Source organism: Phoca vitulina, unplaced genomic scaffold (genome assembly GCF_004348235.1).
Source record: "Phoca vitulina isolate PV1807 unplaced genomic scaffold, GSC_HSeal_1.0 scaffold8, whole genome shotgun sequence".
Taxonomy (NCBI): domain Eukaryota; kingdom Metazoa; phylum Chordata; class Mammalia; order Carnivora; family Phocidae; genus Phoca; species Phoca vitulina.
Genome location: NW_022589711.1, coordinates 37,604,069 through 37,623,317, shown reverse-complemented (window position 1 = coordinate 37,623,317; position 19,249 = coordinate 37,604,069). Strand labels below are relative to the sequence as shown.

Here is a 19,249-nt window from a genome sequence, read left to right as displayed (position 1 = left end):
CTCCCCCAGCCTCTCTTCTTCAGCAAATAGCTGATCAAATTGACTGAAAATTGAGAAATAATCAAAAAGAAACCAGCATTGGACCCATGCTTACCTAATTATAAGACAAAAGTAACATTAGGAAAAGCAGATCAAGATATATACTAGGAGAAGAATTATACCAGAAAATAATATATATTTTCCATAGTGGCAAAGAAATAGAAGAAATTGTAGCATTTTTAAAATAAGAAGTCTGGGTGTCTCAGTTGGTTAAGCGTCTGACTCTTGATTTCGGCTCAGGTCATGATCTCAGGGTTGTGAGATCGAGCCCCGAGATTCTCTCTCTTCCTCTGCCCCTTTCCCACCCCGCTCTCCCTCTCCCCCCGCAAAAAAAGAAGTCAAAGATTAGAGATGTAGGATCAAAGAGATAAGACAACAAAAAGAGAAATAAAATGAGCTGTGAGAGAACAGGAAAGAAATGGAAGAGAAAAATAAAAATAAAACTGTTTTAGGACAAAAAGCCACATTAGATGCAGAAAGTACAAGGAAAAACTAACAATACCACCAGAGTTGTGGGGAGGAAAAAGTTAAAAAAATAAAGAATTTAAAAATAGTTTTAAAATGATGGGAGAAAGTGATAATTATGATTGGCAACTCATATCTCAGATAAAAACATTATCTCCCTAATAAATCAGAGTTCCTGCAAATAGATAAGAAAAAGACCAACAATTCAAGAGGAAAACTGGCACAGGATATCCAAATGGCTCTTAAACATATTAATAGATATTTAATTCATATATAATGAGAGAAAGAATAAAATATGCATAAGAAATGCAAATTAGAACTACATCAAGATGCATTTTCATCTATCAAAACGCCAAAAATAACTTCAAATTGAGGTAAATATTATAATATCTACTAAAATAACAAGTACATATACTCTTTGACCTATCAGTTCTGCTTTTAAGAACTTACTCTACATGAGTAAAAGAATACATACACAAGATTATTCACTATAGCATTGTTTCTTGTTGGAAATATTGGAAACAATGTGAATGTTTGTCAGTAGGTGACTAGATTAATTAACTATTGGATATCCATCCAATAAATATACTTTAAGTGAAAATTCAAGATGTGGATCAGGGTATGGAGTGTAAATAGTATAAATCTTGATGATATAGAAATAATAACATGGCAGAACCTGAGACCTTTGAAAGGTAAAGAGGAGGTAGGAGGAAGAAAGTGTGCACTGAATGCCTGTGTTTCATGGCAGGGAATGAGGGGTCAATACTGTCCAGAGCTGGCGAACTACAGAACCTAGAGATGTTGATGTGTTATCTAAAGCTATGAGGATGGCCACATGAAGAATTAAAAGTAAAAATTCAACCCAGGTCTGGTGGTGAAGAGGAAGGAGAGAGTGGAGGGCAAAAGGAAGTGTAGTGGAGTATTTTCATAATTTTCTAGAGAATCTGAAGTTGTATTCTAAAGTCATCAAATCAAAAATAGGACTTTACTTCCTTTATTAAAATGTATAAAGTTAACCATTAGAACAGTGTACTCGAGTTGGTATCCGACTGTTGGAATGAGTATTACAAAGGTATCTCAACTCAGACCTACTGCATCTTAGGGTGGAGAGGAATGAGGCTTGGAATCTGTATTTTCAGTAAATCCTCTAGGTCTGAGAAAACCTGCAATAGAAGAATTAATCTATGAAACAATTGCCAAATTATTAGGAAGAGAACTCACAGTAACAAAGCAAATCATTAGGAAAGAAATGAAGCAATTTTTGGGCACCTGGGTGACTCAGTTGGTTAAGCAACTGCCTTCTGCTCAGGTAATGATCCTGGAGTCCCTGGATCGAGTCCCACATAGGGCTCCCTGCTCGGCAGGGAGTCTGCTTCTCCCTCTGACCCTCCCCCCTCTCATGTGCTCTCTCTCATTCTCTCTCTCACAAATAAATAAATAAAATCTTTAAAAAAAAAAAAAGAAATGAAGCAATTTTTAAAATACTGTAAAATTAAGATCAAGCATATATTTTATAGCAATAAGCATAAGGCTAAAGTCATCTTTTAAAAATATACAGTTTATTATTAGGAAGTCTACCACTACAATTAACATACCAATAGATGAAACAAGAAAAAAATATATGGTGCCTAGAGGACATTTGAAAAAATTCAGGCCATATTCTATCACAATGTAATCAGTTAGAGATTGGTATTGGAAAGAAAAATTTAAAATAATATCTTTGTAAAATTTAAACTTTCAAAATCCATTTTTGAATTAAAGAGAGATTACAGAATTTACAGAAAATAAGCACATATGGAGATAGAGCAGTGTTCAGAGGAAAATCCATAGCTTTGTTCAGAGGAAAATCCATAGCTTTAAGTACTTTCACATCATATTAATGATGTGAAAAAAGTAATTATTAATATATTAGCATTCTCAGGAAGTTGGTTAAAAGGAAAAAACAAATCTGCAAAGCAGAAATAAAGAATTGATAAAAATAAAATCAGAAATTAATGAATTAGGAAACAGAAAAGAGGCACTAATAAATCAAAGATTTGGATTTTTCAAAGAGAATAACAAAGCAATAAATAAAGCAATATCCCATGGTTTAATTACTAAAGGAGGAAGCCCACAAATGCACAAAATTAGAAATACAGAAGGGGAAGTAACCATAGAAATAGAGGAAATTAAAATAATTATAATGAATACTTTACAGATAAATTTGAAAATTTTAGGTACAATGGATGATTTCTAGGGAAATATAAATTGATCTAAGAGAAATAGAAAGAAATTTAGAAACTTTCAGGGCTAGCACTAAATGAAGTGTGTGTGCGTGTGTGTGTGTGTGTGTGTGTGTGTATTTGCTAAGCAAATCAATTTGTTAAATTTGTTAAGAGAATATTTTTCCTTATTATCTCTTAAATGTGTCCTCAACTTTTTTCTATTAGCACTGAGTAGTCAAGAACAGACTCCTCTGGCATTTCTGTTCTTTCTCATAACTGAGTTGTGAGGAGCCGAGTAGAGGCACTCATAGTCTCTGTATCCTTCACTCAGGTTTCTTCTGCCTCAAAGGCCCGCCAGCTGACAGAGTTAGGACTGAGAGGATAATGAGAGAAGCCTTGGTTTCTAGGTTTGGTTCTGCTACTCCTTGCAACGTTTGCATTCATTGCTCTATGTCTGTGTGTGTGTTTTTTTGTTTGTTTGTTTGTTTTTGTTTTTAATCTCTCAGCTAAGGGATTTGGACTAGATTCCTGGTTCATATTCTTTTCCCAGAAAGCTGTATCTATCCACAAAATTTGGGGGCTTCACAGTCTTCCCATATCTCCCCTTCATTCCTGGAGTTTTTTTTTTTTTTTTTTTGAGACCTAGGTGAGAGGTGTGGTTGTTGAAAGGATCCCATTCTCCTTTTACACAAACCCTCCCACACCCATAGGTGCTTCCTCCTTCTGCCAAAACAAACTATTGCACCAAAAAGAAAAGAAAAAATAACTTCATTTATGTACAGTCAGATATAAAGACATCTCTTTTGACTCCTGTGCATATATTTCCTCAACTCAAGATTAGGGCATACAAATCAGGCTGGTATGCCAGACATGCTCTGCCCATGGCAGGGCCAAGGAAAGGATTCTAGAGCCATGCACTAGACAGTTTTAAATTGCTTTATAAGCCTTGGGGACTGCACAGCTTTAAAGTGAACACAAACCTCAGATGGAAATATTATCATTGTGAAAAGCAGAACAAACATGGTGATTGCAGTTCAACTCTGGAGCTAGACCACTGTAGTTTACATTTCAACCCCTTTATTTACTTACTGCAAGACCTCAGGCAAGTTACTTAACTTCTCTGTGCCTCAGTTTCCTCATCTGTAAAATGGAGAAAATAACGGTACCCACTTCATAAGGTTGTTGAGGGAGAGTGTTAAATAAGTACGTACATGTGAAGTTCTTAGAAGAGTGCCCTAGCACAGAGGACGCTCTTGACAAGTGTGAACTATTATTAGTGTCTGCCTACCAGTTGTGAAGTGTGTTAGCACAAGGGTAAACAAACATCACTTGTTTTTAGTCTACTCATTGTGAACCATCTCTCTTCACATTTTGGTCATGGCCGATATAGCACCGTTCCCTGTGTGAACCTGTGATCGGATCCATTGCTCTGCTATTATCTAGTAGTTATGAGCATTGTCATATGCAGGATGTTTTGGAAGAAGCCTTTTAATTCCAGAATTACCTTCCTTAATTTGGGGTTGTTTATTAAGCATATCTGATCAGTAGAGGAAGCAGATGAAGTAAACTAGGGATTAACTTCATTTTAAAAAGAGAATTATTTTTTCATACTTTCTCCGTTTTTGTAAAGTTTTATTTATTGTGTATGTGTATATAACCTATGACCTAAGGATAACTACTTTCTTAGGAAAACACAATAAAGTGAAAATATAAAATTATGATTTTATTTAACTATATTCAGCATGTATTTTTTTTGGAGCGGCATTTAAAGTTGAGAGCTTATTATATAAGCATATAAATATCAACTGTCAATTAGAAAACAAAAACAAAAAAATTAATATATACAGTTTCGAGTAAGACAGATAGTCTGCTATGTCTTTATCCTCTTTGGTAGAAAGCATTTGGTGATTTACTCCTGGTCATAGAGAAAGGAACAATTAAGTTTCAAAATATTGAACTAGCTTATAGGGAGCCAGTTTTATCTCAAATTTATAAATAGTTGTATAGAAAAGAGTCCCATAAAGTATCAAAGGCTGCCTTGGTTGTATATCGAAGATAAAAGCCAAGGTTCTTACATGAAAAGAAATGTTGATTTATGCTGAATTTCAAAGGAAATGATTAGATTATCTATGTTGCCTAGTTATCACAATTGTCTCATCTGCTCTGACCTTAGTTTATTGTTTTAAAAAACACAGTTAGTGCTTTTCTGGGGAGCCAGATAGAGACTATCTCAATACTATCTCATGTTTATTTTTTTACATCAAATTTAATATTTTGAAAATGTATAAACCCACCATGACTACTTTCTCTACAGGTTTTACGTTGGGCTAGTGCCATCTGTGGTTGCGAAGCCAAGTGTTCTGTTGGGGCAGAATAATCAAATCAAAGTTAATGGGGTGACCATCTAAGCAGGGCTCTTTGTCATTAAGGTCCACTCTTGTGATAGTAGCACATTATCCTGCTGATTGGATTTGTAGGAAGGCATCCACCTGTGGCCACGTTGGCAGAGAAGAGACTTGCTGTGAGGCAGTCCTGGCCAAGTAGGAGGTAGCTGTCCTGGGTAGCAGATTCTTTTGCTGGAAAGCCAAAGCGTGCAGGACAGCATGAGCAACATTAGTAGATGGGTGATTCACACATTATTTGGTTGATTTAGGTCCCAAGCAAAGTAACCAAAAGCAGAGGAGTAGCAAGTGTATCACTGAAGAGGAATGACTGGTCTTGAGCCGGGAAAGCAGGTATATGCTGAGACACTGAGCAGCTGATCAGACAGGCTTTCGGTACGTGGAGCCCTTTACCTCCATCTCAGGAACGCTTTCCTCTGTTTGGACAAGAGCTATTGTAAGAATTTCCATGTCTGTTGGGGGCACTGAGGCTCTCACAGACTATGGTAAACACGATTTGGCTCACACGCTCTCATAATCAGGCTGACTTGCACTGAAACAGAGAGTGCTCTATAGCAGTGCCAGGCCTCTAGCGGTACCAACTGTTAAATAATAAACAGGCCCTGTTTGTTGGCAGCCTCTTCCCCTCCCGCCAACATGGAGTGCCCATTCTCTAGGTTTACCTGCCTGCGTGTGTCCAGACACTCAGAACAGTGTGCGTGGTGTGTGAGGTGGTGGCGGCATGGAGGCATCCGTCTCCATCTCATCTGCTTAGTTTATTCTCCTCCCAGGCCCTCGGGTGAGCGAGCGAGCACGCAGGGCTCTGGCAGCTGGAACAATGGCTATGCTGTCATTCTAGATAATGGTACAGGCTTTGTAGAGTGCATTGGCTAATTGTTTTTCCTAGGTTCATTTTCTCTTCATATTCTTTCTCTTCCTTTGAATTGGTTTGGAAGGAGTAGGGATTAGGAAGGTTGAGGGTGGTTCTGCCAATTTGCTACTTTACTTATGGGAAGTTAGAGAGCATTGGTGTTCATTGTTTTATTTTAAAAGCAAGATGTGTGTGTGTGTGTGCACGTGTGCATGTTTTATTCACATCCATAGTGAATCCAGACATTCAGTCAATCAACAGATAGGTACTAAAGACCCACAGGGTACGCAGAACCCCACACTAGGTGCTTAAACTTAATTCATTGTGCTTTATTTACTCTGATACCGTACAACTGCCTGGGTGAGGTCGGAGTTTTCTCTCAGACTCCAGATACCAAAGGACTGTATAGACCCTGGTAGAGCAGTTCAATAAAGAGACAAGCCAGAAACACACATGCACCCAGAAGAGAAATGGTACCTAAAAGTCCTCTCTTTGGTCAGGGAGAATTTTTCGCATTCTTTAGTCCCAGGGATGACAGCCTCTGGATAGTCTTAGTTTTCTATTGCTTTTTTGGCCAAAGGAGTTTGGTATGCCATGCAAATGCAATGCTCAAAAATAGACTTTCTTAATTCCCAGAAACCTTCTCCAACCCCTGATCCCCAGGAAAGCCTGGGAGAAATAGTCCATGATACCAATCCCTAGGAGAAGGATTTTCATTGATCAGTGTAAATGAGGCACATTCAAAGTCGGGAGGCCAGGGCCATGTAGTGGTAGAGAAAATGTAACTATGAAGCAAAAAGGACTGGTTTTTCTCATGAACTAATTCTAAAGACAGTGCCCCATCTTTCAAATAATGACATCATCCCTGGAGGAAGTTTCTCCCAGGATGACCACTGTGAAAAATAGCCATTATTAGAGGTCTATGTTATAATACATTTAAAAAATCCAGTCACATCCCTTTATAATGATGGCTCCCACATGAGCAAGCTGTCCTTTAGCTGGGATACCAAAGCCATTTGCTTGAGTGAAATGAAACTTTTTCTACCTCACTAAATCACTAAATATGCTTTCAGCTGTGGGGTAATCATTTAGTTTCTTGGACTAGCATAATTTTAGATAGTAATCCCATATTCAACCTGATTTCTCCTGAGTTCATGCCTCAATGGTATGTAATGGGTACATTTGTGGTGTTCTTTTCCTTTTATGAGAAATGCAAAACCCTATCTTCTCATTATCTTTTAAGAAAGATTTAGCTAACTTATAGTGTCAAAAGTGGTTTAAAAAATTCAGACAGTAATAAATTCACTCAGAATGGTTTACAAATACTTGGTGGTAAAATCGATAGGGAGACACTCATTTAAATAGCAACCAGCATTGGGGTGCCTGGGTGCTCAGTTGGTTAAGTGTCTGATCTCAGGTCATGATCTCAGGGTCCTGGGATGGAGCCCCACATCGGGCTCCCTGCTCAGCAGGGAGCCTGCTTCTCCCTCTCACTCTGCCCACTACTCCACCTGCTTGTGCGACTCTCTCCATATATCAAATAAATAAATAAAATCTTTTTAAAAAGAGAAAAAAAGCAACCAACACTATATAACAAGATAATTTGTATTTGTTGTTAATCTCCTATTGGATCTATATCCCCTTGCCACTGAGTTCTCAAAGGTTTCATCCAAAGGGACTCCTTGATTAATTATCCTTCATGCAAGAAATTTTCCCCATGTCCACTAGGCCTTCTCCTGACCAGCAGGCCTCAGTGCTCCCTCCAGGACACTACATGGATGGGCTCTGTTAGAGCTCTCATTTCTCCCTACATGAAGCTGCTTGCAGCTAGTAGCAACCACAAGCTCATCTACACTCTTGAATTTGATCTGTTGTTGATGGAAAAGCAGATACCCAAAGATTTTAGAATTGTGTCTAAAATGGAGAATATACAGACTTTGAGTGAGGGTGTGAGGAGCTCTCTTAGGAGTCAACGCTCATCAATGTGGTGAATTCTGTTGATTGCCTGACTATTTTCTCTCCTGTGTTCCAGTGAGTTCAATTTTGATTTCAAACACACACACATATTGTATAGGTATATATAGTTGCACATGTTGTTCTTAGTGATTTAGATGCTAAAATCTATGAAAAGAAGCCCTTGGGCAGAGGTGGGGGGGCTGCGCAAGGAGAGTATCTATTTAAGCATCACATATCTGGAAGTTCTCCAGGTGCTTTTTCAAGATTCCACCAGATTTCGTATGGTCAAGACATGTAATTGAAGACCAATATAGTACATTACCTTATTACTTATTAGAAAAAACTTTAATGCCTACTACAGTGTTTTGCATAATATAAAAATGTTTTGGTGTATTTAATAAAAATATGTATATAGTTACAGTTGACTTTGGTTGTTGGGAAAATGGGATTGCTGGAACAGCACTTAAATAAAACGAATAGTACTGACCTACTTAGAAAAATTAATTATGAAAGAAAAAATAATGGATTATAGTTGCAGATAATGGTTTTGGGGACGCTGCTGGTTGAAATCCATCCTGAGGCTTATTTATAATTGGCACAATTAGAGTTTTCGAGAATTCAGCAGCTTTGATTTATTTACAGGGATTAATATAGTATTTGAGTTATTGAGGAGGTGGGGAATGGAAATGGGTAGGGGACTTATTGCTTTACATTGAAGTTATACAGAATTTCAAATTAATATATGGGGAGAGAAAGAATTATCTCCAAGAAAAGCACCAGGTTCTTTAACTGAGAGAACTTAATACATTTGGGTCCTTATATCAATAAAATTTTATACTAGATCAGATAACAAAAATTGAACATGACTTTGCACTTAAGACTACTTTATTCTCTCTGGGGTCTACAGACTAAGTTTCCACAATTGCATTTCACTCCTTGAATTTTTATTTATTCATCAGATGTTTATTGAATACCTGCTGTGTATTCAGGTACCATTCTAGATACTTGGGATCCACCAGTGAAAAAGATTAAGTATGTTAGGAACTGATAAGTACCTGACCCATTTACTCATGTTTTGCCTAGATCACCTTTAAGATAGGGAATAGCAGTCTCCTTCAAGGTTGTGTTTATGGTGCCTAACACAATGCCTGGTATCGACTAGGCATTTAATAAATATTTGTTGAGTGAATGAATGAGTACACGAATACATAAATAAGTAAATTTAATAGGCACAAATAATGTTATGGCTAATCCATTACATTTTTCATTTTCATTTTTAATTTTTTGTAATATTTGCCCAGTTTGTCCCTAGAAAAGTAAAAAGCAAACAAACAAACAGCATTTCTTGAAAATTTGTTTCACTTTATTGTATGTATTTTGAATGGATCTCACTAGAGTCTCAATTTTCTGGTATTAAGGATTATTCCAGAATATGAAATATCTGAACTGCATGATTCCTATTTTTTTTCTCTAGGAAAATTATTGTTAGAGCTCCTTTTATTTTTTTTATTTGCCTTAATGTTAGGGATAACTGAAGGTGTCCATGATTGGTATGAATTTGACAACTTTGTTCAAGAGATTATTATGCTGTTGTCAATTTTCTTAGACTAACATTTAGGAAAATTCTATTATCACAGTCTTTGCCTCTGTATCTGGCTGTCTTAAGCCCCAGCTAGATGGAAACATTTTTCAGTAATACTCTGGCATTGCTTTCCATTATTTGTCTATAAGAAGCTAGGGAGGATATTAAAGATGAGACAGTGAGGAACCTGACAATATCGTCCCACTGACAACCAAGGAGGTTACTTAAAATGGCATAGTCAGTTTGCAATAAAGGTTTGTCAGGACATTTGGTATTGCACAACAAGTTTCCACATTAATCAATCCCTTATGCTGTAATTAATACCTTGCTAAAATGTTGATTCTCAAGGAAAACAATAGTTTTTAACTTTTATAGATATCTGACACACTTTTGAATTTATTATTAACAGGTTAATTGAGTATTGAATATTGAACAGAATAATATTCTGCTCTCAGAATGCTTCCAGCAAGTGAGGCACTTTACTTATCTCCATATCCCACAGTGATCCTACAATGAGAACTTACCACCATTTTACTAAGGAGGATCCTGAAGATCAAAGATATAAAGTAACTTGCTTTTAATATCACACAACTCATATGAGGAAGCCCAGGCTTAAATCTGAATCTGTCTTGCTTAGATTTTTTTTTTTTCTACTCCATTTCATTACCTCTCTGTGAAACAATGACTTGTCTGGGTATATTAGTTTCCCAGGGTTGCTGTAACAAATTGCCACAGACCTGATGGCCTAGAACAACAGAAATACTCTCACACTTCTGGAAGCCGGAAATCAGAAATCCGAAATCAACAAATCACCGGGGCTGCAAACCTTCTGAAAACTCTAGGGGAGAATCCTTCCTTTCTCTTCCAGCTTCTGGTGGCTCCAGCTGTTCCTTGGCTTGTGATTGTATAACTATAGTCTCTGCCTCCATCTTCACATGGCCTTCTCCTCTGTGTCTTTGTCTTCTCTTCCTCTGCCTTTTATAAGGACTTGTCATTGTATTTAGGGCCCACCTGGATAATCCAGAGTGATCTCATCTAGAGATCCTTAACCTAGTTAGATCTGCAAAGACCCTTTTTTCAAATAAGATCACATTCACAAGTTTGGGGGATTAAGATGTAGACATATCTTTTGAGTAGCCATCATTCAACCTAATATACTGGCTATTGTAGGAACTGTTTTGCTCTCAGAACAGTAGATATACCTGCACACAATATTTGAGTGAAGATGATAGTAGTTATTCTAAGAGGAAAATAAATCAGCGTACAGTGAATTGGGGATGCTTTGGATATCATGATCAGGGAAAGAAAGACCTCTCTGAAGATAATGAGAAGGTATCAGTCACGTGAAGATATAGGGGCAGGACAGTCCAAGCAGAAGAGATAGTTAGAGTAGGGATAGTAGGAATAGGCTTGACATGTGTGAGGGACGGAATGGGCCACTCAGGCAGAAGCACAATAAATAAGGGAAGAGTGGTAGGAGATGACATCAGAGAGGTGTGCAGGAAAGATAATAAAAGGACTTACTGATCATGATTTTGAATTTGAATTTCATTTTTTTTTAAAGATTTTATTTATTTATTTGACAGAGAGAGGCACAGCGAGAGAGGGAACACAAGCAGGGGGAGTGGGAGAGGGAGAAGCAGGCTTCCCGCCAAGCAGGGAGCCCGATGTGGGGCTCAATCCCAGGACCCTGAGATCATGACCTGAGCCGAAGGCAGACGCTTAACGACTGAGCCACCCAGGCACCCCTTGAATTTCATTCTTATTGCAACATATATACATTGTGGGTTTTGTATAAGGGAATTATATGATCTGTTTTGCATTTTAAGCTCACTCTGGCTTCTGTTTAGAAAATGGATTTTAAGAGGCAAGAATGGAAGCAGAGAAATTTATTAGGAGATCAAATAAAAGATAATCATGACTTAGGTAATAATAGCAGAGATGGTGAGAAATGGTTTGGTATGTTGGGTCAGGCAAAAGGAATTCCAAGGCTTCTAATGTCTGGCCTGATCAACTGGATGGATGGTGGCACCTTTCACTGAGGAAGTGCAGTTTGATTGGAGATGGAGGTAGCACATGGGTGCTATGAAATCAGGAGTTTGGTTTTGGATGTGTTATGTGGAACTAACAAGAGCAGTGCTCATTAATCTCTATTTTGTGCTTTAAGCCAGTTTCTTACTCTGGAAAGCCACCTCTAACATCCCATAGTATCTTTTCTCTTCCTAAGTTTTGTTTTTCTTTGGTAGTCTTTGTGGTCGAATTTTGTCATAGGCTATTTGAATGCTTACATAACATACATTGAGTCCATCCTTTCAATATAGTGAGTTAATTAGATGTAATTTCTCTTATAGAGTGCTACAAAATTCACTGAGGAAAAAAATCAGTGTAGTATTTTGGTTGTAATTTATCATAACATAAATACCACATTACATAAATATCACATAACATAAATATCAAATGCAAGTCAGTGCTGTCTCCTTGATCCAGACTTTGTTATAGCTTCTAATCATGCCTTTCCCTATTCATTAGTGATTTCTTCATGCCGCCCCACTCAGCTTAAAAGTTTGTCACAGTTTTGCTAAAACTCCCATAAATGCAGTGGGGGATTTGAGTGGATAATTTTTCCCTTCCTCTACAAATTCTATAATGAGAATAACTACAGTTACATACATACATTTGTCTCATAAGACAGTGATCAGAAAACTCCAGAGAAAATGCCTAACAATGCCAACAGTAATGAGAAACTGAACAATTATCAAACTCAGTGTCTTATAGAATTAAAAAAAAAAAAAGCTAAATATCATCTAGGCTATTTGAACCTCAGTGCCCTGCATGAGTAGTTAGCAAAAAATATCTTTAGGTATCTATGTGCTGCCAAATATGGAGTGATTCGATAGAACACTGGGAAATTTAGAATTGACTCTCAGATACTAAAATATGAAACTGAGGGGCATAGTCTTGATCTGCTAATTCTGAGCCAGTGTATTATAACTGCTGTGTATTGTGAGATACTAGTATGAACTGGTATATTATAAAATTAAATTGTATTGTATAGTACATTGTATTGTTCCATCAGATTTTGATATCCTCACTTTAAATAATTCATGGGAAGAAATGATCACTTCATAATACCACAAACTCACAGCAGGCAAAACTAATTTCACACAATATGAAAACAGATTTTATTTATTTAAAAGGAATATTAAAAAAACACAACAACAACTTTTTTGACACCAGCTGTTGAGAAATAAATAGAATACTTTGTGACAAAAGAATCTAAATCTATAAAAGCTGTTCCTGGGAGACCAAGTTGGGAATTGTAAAGATACATTTAAATGCCCTGGTCAATGCTATAAGCCTTATTTTGAGGAAGAGGAACTCTTCCATCTTGCTCACTCCCTGGGGGAATAACTGGTATTGGGGAGAAAATTAGCTTTACAAAAACCCTCCTGACACCTACAACATAATGCCAAGGAAGTGGCAAGCTTTAGTTATCACTCCAAGGATAACCTCCCCTCCCCCATTAGTCCAAATAAACATCTATAGGTATGGTAACTACCATCCTTAACTACAAACTAGAAATTACTGTTTAGTTTTGTCGAAACCAGATCTTAACTGGAAATGGAAAGAATATTTTGGAGTGACCACAATAATTTTCCTCTTACTGTGGCTTTAAGAGTAGAATGAGAAAATAAGGTGAAAATATAAGACTATTTTCTTTGAGAGAGTTTATTAGATGGACATTTTTGTATACAAATATCATATGTTTTTACACAAACAGTAAAAAATCTGGGCTTGCTGTTCAATTTGATAATAACTCCCCATCTGACTCCATCAGATACTGGCTTCAGACAAAGAACGGGACCCATGCCATGGGTGGGTCTGGGTTTAATCTCAGAAGCCTGAGGGTCCAGGCATCCAGGCAGTGTGCAGCCCTCTTCCCTGAAGCTTCAGAGAGACAAGTATGGAGAGGGGCAAGGGTTGGAGCAAAGGAGCTAAGAGATGGACGAAAGAGAGAAAGATGAGAGCAAAGTCGAAAAGAATCAGATATGTTCACAGCAAAGCAATGAAAATACATTCTTTTGGTAATATAAACATTTTCATTGAATTTTTACTTTTAAAAAGTGTTTAACTGAAAAACTCTTGCTGACAGTGGGAATGTAAATCTGAGGCTAAGAGACTGACTCACCAGCAGAAGTTTATTATTATCTCTGATAACAGCTGAATTCCAGTCTTCTTTGTGTACTGTAAAATGGGGCAGATCTGTATATCCATGGCGTCATAGGCACCCTTAACGAAGGGCTTGTCTTTGGTTTTGTTATAAGTTTCCTCCTTGAGGGGTTATAAGTCAGGAGTTAAAAATTTATTTTAGATTTCCGAGGGTTACAAATGTGAAGGGAGGCAAATTTGGTGCTATTATTCCTTAACTCTTCAAGATTTAAAATACTTTACAATGTAGCTGAGATTTAAAATGCTTAATAGGTGTTACCAAACTCTGATGGGATAGTGTTTTTAATACCTTTCTGTATTTTCAAAGGGCAGTAGTTATACAGAGATAATGGGTTTCCTTTATCCTTAGTATGTCAGTGCAGTCTAAAGTATACATTAACAAGGCTGCTTTGGGAATAATAGAAAGAGCACTGAGATTCCAATGATCTAAGTTCAAGGTCTGGTTTCCTTCTATTTGCCAGTTTTTGGCCTTATGCAACTCAATTTAACCTTCTGTGCCTTATTTTTTTTTTATCTGTAAAATGAGGTTAACAGTACCTACCTATAAGGGTCTCTAAACATTCAGTGAAATAATGAAGTTCTTAGGGAAGCTTAAAGTGCTATGAAAATGTTGATTTAATCTTTTTGATGAATATTATATAATTTTATTTCTAAAGGCAACTGTGTTGCATTTTAAGGGATGGCTTTGTACATATGTAATGCAATATATGTAAAAATGACTCCGTTTCTGCTGAGCGTTTTGCTAAAACACCACCAGTTATCATGCAAACATTATCCAGAACAAAGCTGGTATAGCAAAATTAGTATTAGACAAACTGAGTAATATTGTAATGATTTTTTGGTGAATGAATATATGTCAGACTATTTTCTTATGTATAGAAAGAAATAAAACCAGAAATTCCAAAATCTCTAATTTCATTTCTTTCATTTTTCTAAGATTTCTACTTTCCAGAATATAAAGTTCAGATCCGTTTTACTGAAATCTTTACTTAAGCTTCAAGCTTTTCTTCACAATGAAAGGGCTACAGATAGAATGAGACTTAAACATTGTTTAAGCAGAATTATTTAAAGGCCATATTAGTGTTATGAAATTGTAGCTATCCTGAAATAAGTCGTCACCTTTTTACCTGCTCAAACAGATGCTATAAATCAGTTATCAAAGCAGAACACACACATACACACACGCAAGCAAAAACACAAACAGAAAACCAAACAAAACAGAACACTGGCCTAAAATATTCATCTGTTTTATGTAGGAACAAGAATGGTCATACCTAAGTGGGGGAGGGTAATTTAATGCACAGATACAGTATTTAAGATTTGAAACATCATCACTGTCCATGCAATTAAGAACACTTAATTAAACTTAATTGTTAACTTTGAACATAGAGAATTTTAGAAATAGAAGAGATGATGTTTCATAACTTTTAGGAATACAGTGATGTCATTTTTATTGATAGAAAGATGCATTATGCTTAGTTACAAAATGTTAAAGATTTTGTCATTTGTGAATTTGGGGTTGTTGCCACTTGCCATCTTATGGAATTGATTTTGTTAGACTAGATTGTCACACTCTTTGAAAGACAATTGATTTGATATTGACACCTGTCACCATGCCTTCATTAGAGATAAACAATAAGGTATGTTAGTAGCACTGGTACATTCAGCCATAACAAAATTAGCTGAACATTATATATATTACAGAATAAAGTGATTTTGGAGAGGGAGGAAGTTGTCCAACCTGGATTAACTTTTGTGGAAAAGAACAATAATGACTATGTATCAATTTGGCATTCCATCCAAACCTGGGATTGTGTTTATCCAAGGGGCTGCTCTGAGATTCAGCAAAATAACTGAGAATGGAGTGGGCCAGGTGGGGTAGGGAGAGGGCAGGATTCTGCTGACCTGGCAGAATAGGGTTTTGGGTTTTCACCTCAAAAATAACATTAAATCCCTTTCTATGCAATTATAACATCTTTCATTTTCCAGGAGACCCGTCTATAGAACCTAAGAGGCTTATTCTCTTTCATGGAAATAATTCAGCTAAGCTGCTTGAAATCTCAACAGATTAATACAAATCTTCAGATAAAAAGTTAGTATTTTAATGGTAGTCTTCAGACATAATTAGTAATGAAATTTAAGCAGAGCCTGGGAGAATAGAACTGTAGAATCCTAGAATCCTAGAAAAAAAAAATCATATCCTTTTAGAAGGTAGAAGGATAGTCCTATTCCCCTGTGTAATAGACTTACGTGGGTGGGTAAAGTGACTAGTCTAAGATCTTTAACTTGGAGTATATGGAAGAGCTAGAACTAGAAGCCAGTCTCTGGTGTCTAGTCGAGTGCATATTCTAGTAGAACTTGACTTTTTTTATATCTGGACAATAAAGTCAGTATCTTAGAATGATATTGGCCATATATTTTTTTCCAAGCAGTTAAGCGTTCACCCTCTCTTACAGTATGAATAATAATGGTAGGCATTTATAGAACTTAAAACCTGCTAAGAAGGACCCTAATTGGTTTACTTACAGTCTCTCACTTAAATCTTCGTAAGAGCCTTATAAAGTGGGTACCGTTGCTATTTTCATTTCATAACTGAAGGAGGAAACTGAAGCACAGGACACTGAGTAAATTCACCAAGGAAACAGACCCATTAAGTGGTAAAGCTTGGATTAGAACCCAGGCAGTCTGGGTTCCAGAGCTTCTGCCCTTAACCACTGTGCTGTGCAGCCTCCAAGGCATTTGTTAGTTACATACCTGCTTAGAAATGACGTGGATAAGTTCTCAGTGCTCCAGAAGAACCAGTTTCAAGAAAGAATAGGATATATGTGAACAGCAGAACATATCCATTATATAAAATAAAAGGTTACAAGAACTGGAGAATTTTACCTACAAAAGAAGAAACCACGGGAGGAATGTGATAGCTATGGGTAAATGGGATTCTAATAATTTTCAATGACAACAGAGCAACACTAGGACCAATGGGTGAGAATTACAAGAAGATAGATTCTGGCTCAGTAAAGCAGTGCAGTAATCAGAATAAGCAGCCTTGGTAGTGAGTTCCCTGTCTGTGCATACAGACTGCATGTCTGGTTCCTCTTGCTATAGACAGGATTGCTGCACTGGGATAGTACATCAGAGTACAGCTATGCTCAGTTAAGTGAGAGGTAAGGGGCAACATTCAATTTCATCTGAAACAATGTTGTAGGGAAGATAAGGGCCAGAGCTCTAGACGGATCTGGCATTGAATTCTGGCAGCAACATTTTAATAGGTGCATGAACTTAGCCAAATTACTTAACTAAGTACTCTGAATCTAACTTTTCTGAATCCCAATTTCCTCATCTATAATTGGGAAATTGTAGTAATCTCCTAGACTTGTGGTGAGGAGGAATAAATCAGATCATTACGTAAAATGCTTAGCACTGTGCCAGGCACATAATAAGTGCTTGGAGTGAGAGATTCATTAAATTTTTCAAAGATGAACTACAGTGCTAATTACTCTTTCATATGGAAAAGGAAGCTTGGCCTAGCAGGTAATAAGTGGTAGGACTTTATGCCCACCAATCTTTCACTGCGTTTGGGTAAGGGACCATGGACTCCGGAATGTGAAAAGTGCTTATAAAGGAAGCTTTGTAATACAACTTATTTTGAATGCAGTAGAGCAGCTTATGATTTAAAAGCATCCTGTGGTGAATGCTTTTATAATGTGAATAATCACCCCCTAATTTATCTGTTTGGTAAGTTCGGAATTTGGCTTATTGAGTCTTCTTAAAGCAAAGAGTACACCTGCACTCTTCTTCCCACAAGGTAGCAGGATTTTCATGCTGGGCTTTCAGGGAAATAAGGGTGCCTCCAGGATTCAGAATAGCATAGGCTGGGTAACTGCTAAAACATACCGAGGGTGCTGTAGTCAGGGAGAATGTTAATTGTACTTTATGATGCATACATTTTTAATGAGCATGCAAGCTCATGTAGGTCAGTTGACCACTAGACTGTTGCACGTAGGATGTTGCCTAAATTGAAGAGTTGGGTACTTAAAAGTCATTTTCCCCATATCTCTTTTTTCTCCTCTGAAATTTCAGTGGAAGTCAACATGAAATTATGATATGATACATAAATCCTTTGGGAAAAACTAAACAGCATTGGAAGATTGTGCAATAGAAAGATCACCGGGTTAGGACCTCTGAATAAGACCTGTCATGTACTAACTGCATGGCATGGGATAGGATGCCATTTATTTGTCCTGTGTCTTAGTGTCCTAATTGTAAAATAACCAGGTTAGACTTAGATCTGCTGTGTAACATCTAACTAAACATTTTAGTGCATCTGATTCATAAAATGAGGTGGAACTATTTTGTTGCTTTCCAATAGAAAGACTAGAATAGGAAATCATAGAAAGAACGCTTATGAATAGTTAAGAGGTTTTCTTATTGCCAATCAGCAATACTTGTCACTCTGCCTCAGCTTGAACTCTCTTTTGCAGATGTGAAGATTTATAAGGCATTTTATTTTGCTATGATATAGAAATGAATATGAACGTGGGCAAACTCAAACCAGATTAAATCTTTTCTCCCGTCATCCAGCAAACATTGACCTGTGTTTGGAGAAACTTGAATGTATTTGAGAGAAAATGACCTCACTCACAAATTAATTACATCTAGGGCTAAAATAATTATATCTTTTCATTGATTCCCTTTATTTTCACAGTATTCATGGAATTTTGCCAATTCTTTAGAGTGCTTTAAACTTATTTATAACCAACTTGGAGGAAGCATACTTTGAATATATGCTGGGGACTCTATCCTCTGCAAGTTGAATGGAGCAATAACATGCATCAGATATGCATGCTTAAACTCTCTGGTGCTTCTCAAAGAGGGCCCCTTAAAAGCTCAGAATCCACTTAGAATTTTCCAAACTTTTCATGCTGGTTGCAATCCATGCAGGATGTTGAAAGGAGCCAGAATTTATAAATGGCACTGAATTATCTTTTATCAAATGAGAATTTAAAACACATTTCTATACAGATTCATGCATTATAAAGGGCTACTATTCAGCCCTGAATTTCTTATTTGTCAGAAGCTTCAAGCCAATTTTTGAGAGAAACTGTAAAGCTTAATTAAATTAAAGAATAATGAAACTTCAAATTTAACCAGATTGAAAATGCAGACAAAGCCTTAGTATTCCATAATCATCTTCAGAATGATCCTGTCAGCTCTAAAGATGCTAAAACCATCAAGATTGCAAGCATGTGTGATGAGAGGTCACCATGATGCCAGGCATAATGGCCAGTGACCATCAGTGGTTCAGAACTTTTTACATTCTGAAGGTGAAGAAGAATTTTACTTAGACTTTCATTTTGATTCTTAAGAAGAACATTGTCGTGTATGGTTATATGCCATTGCCAACTTTTTAATATGTAGGCAAAAAACCTGCTCAATCTTCCTAATAAATAAAAAATAAACATTAAAAGTTAATCACAGAAAACAATTTCCATGTTCCATTTTCTCTTAAGAATGTAGCAAA

General features: G+C 36.7%; 1 protein-coding gene and 1 long non-coding RNA gene across 12 annotated transcripts in view; one reads left to right on the top strand and one right to left on the bottom strand.

Annotated features, from left to right (window-relative positions):
* ZBTB20 (zinc finger and BTB domain containing 20) overlaps positions 1-19,249 on the top strand; it is a 797,562-nt gene that overhangs the window by 242,600 nt on the left and 535,713 nt on the right. The window lies entirely within an intron of this gene.
* LOC116633842 lies at positions 3,451-7,317 on the bottom strand. Its single transcript, XR_004299792.1, has 2 exons — positions 5,773-7,317; positions 3,451-5,526 (listed from the first exon to the last, which is right to left on the bottom strand). It is a non-coding gene; the product is annotated as an uncharacterized LOC116633842 (long non-coding RNA).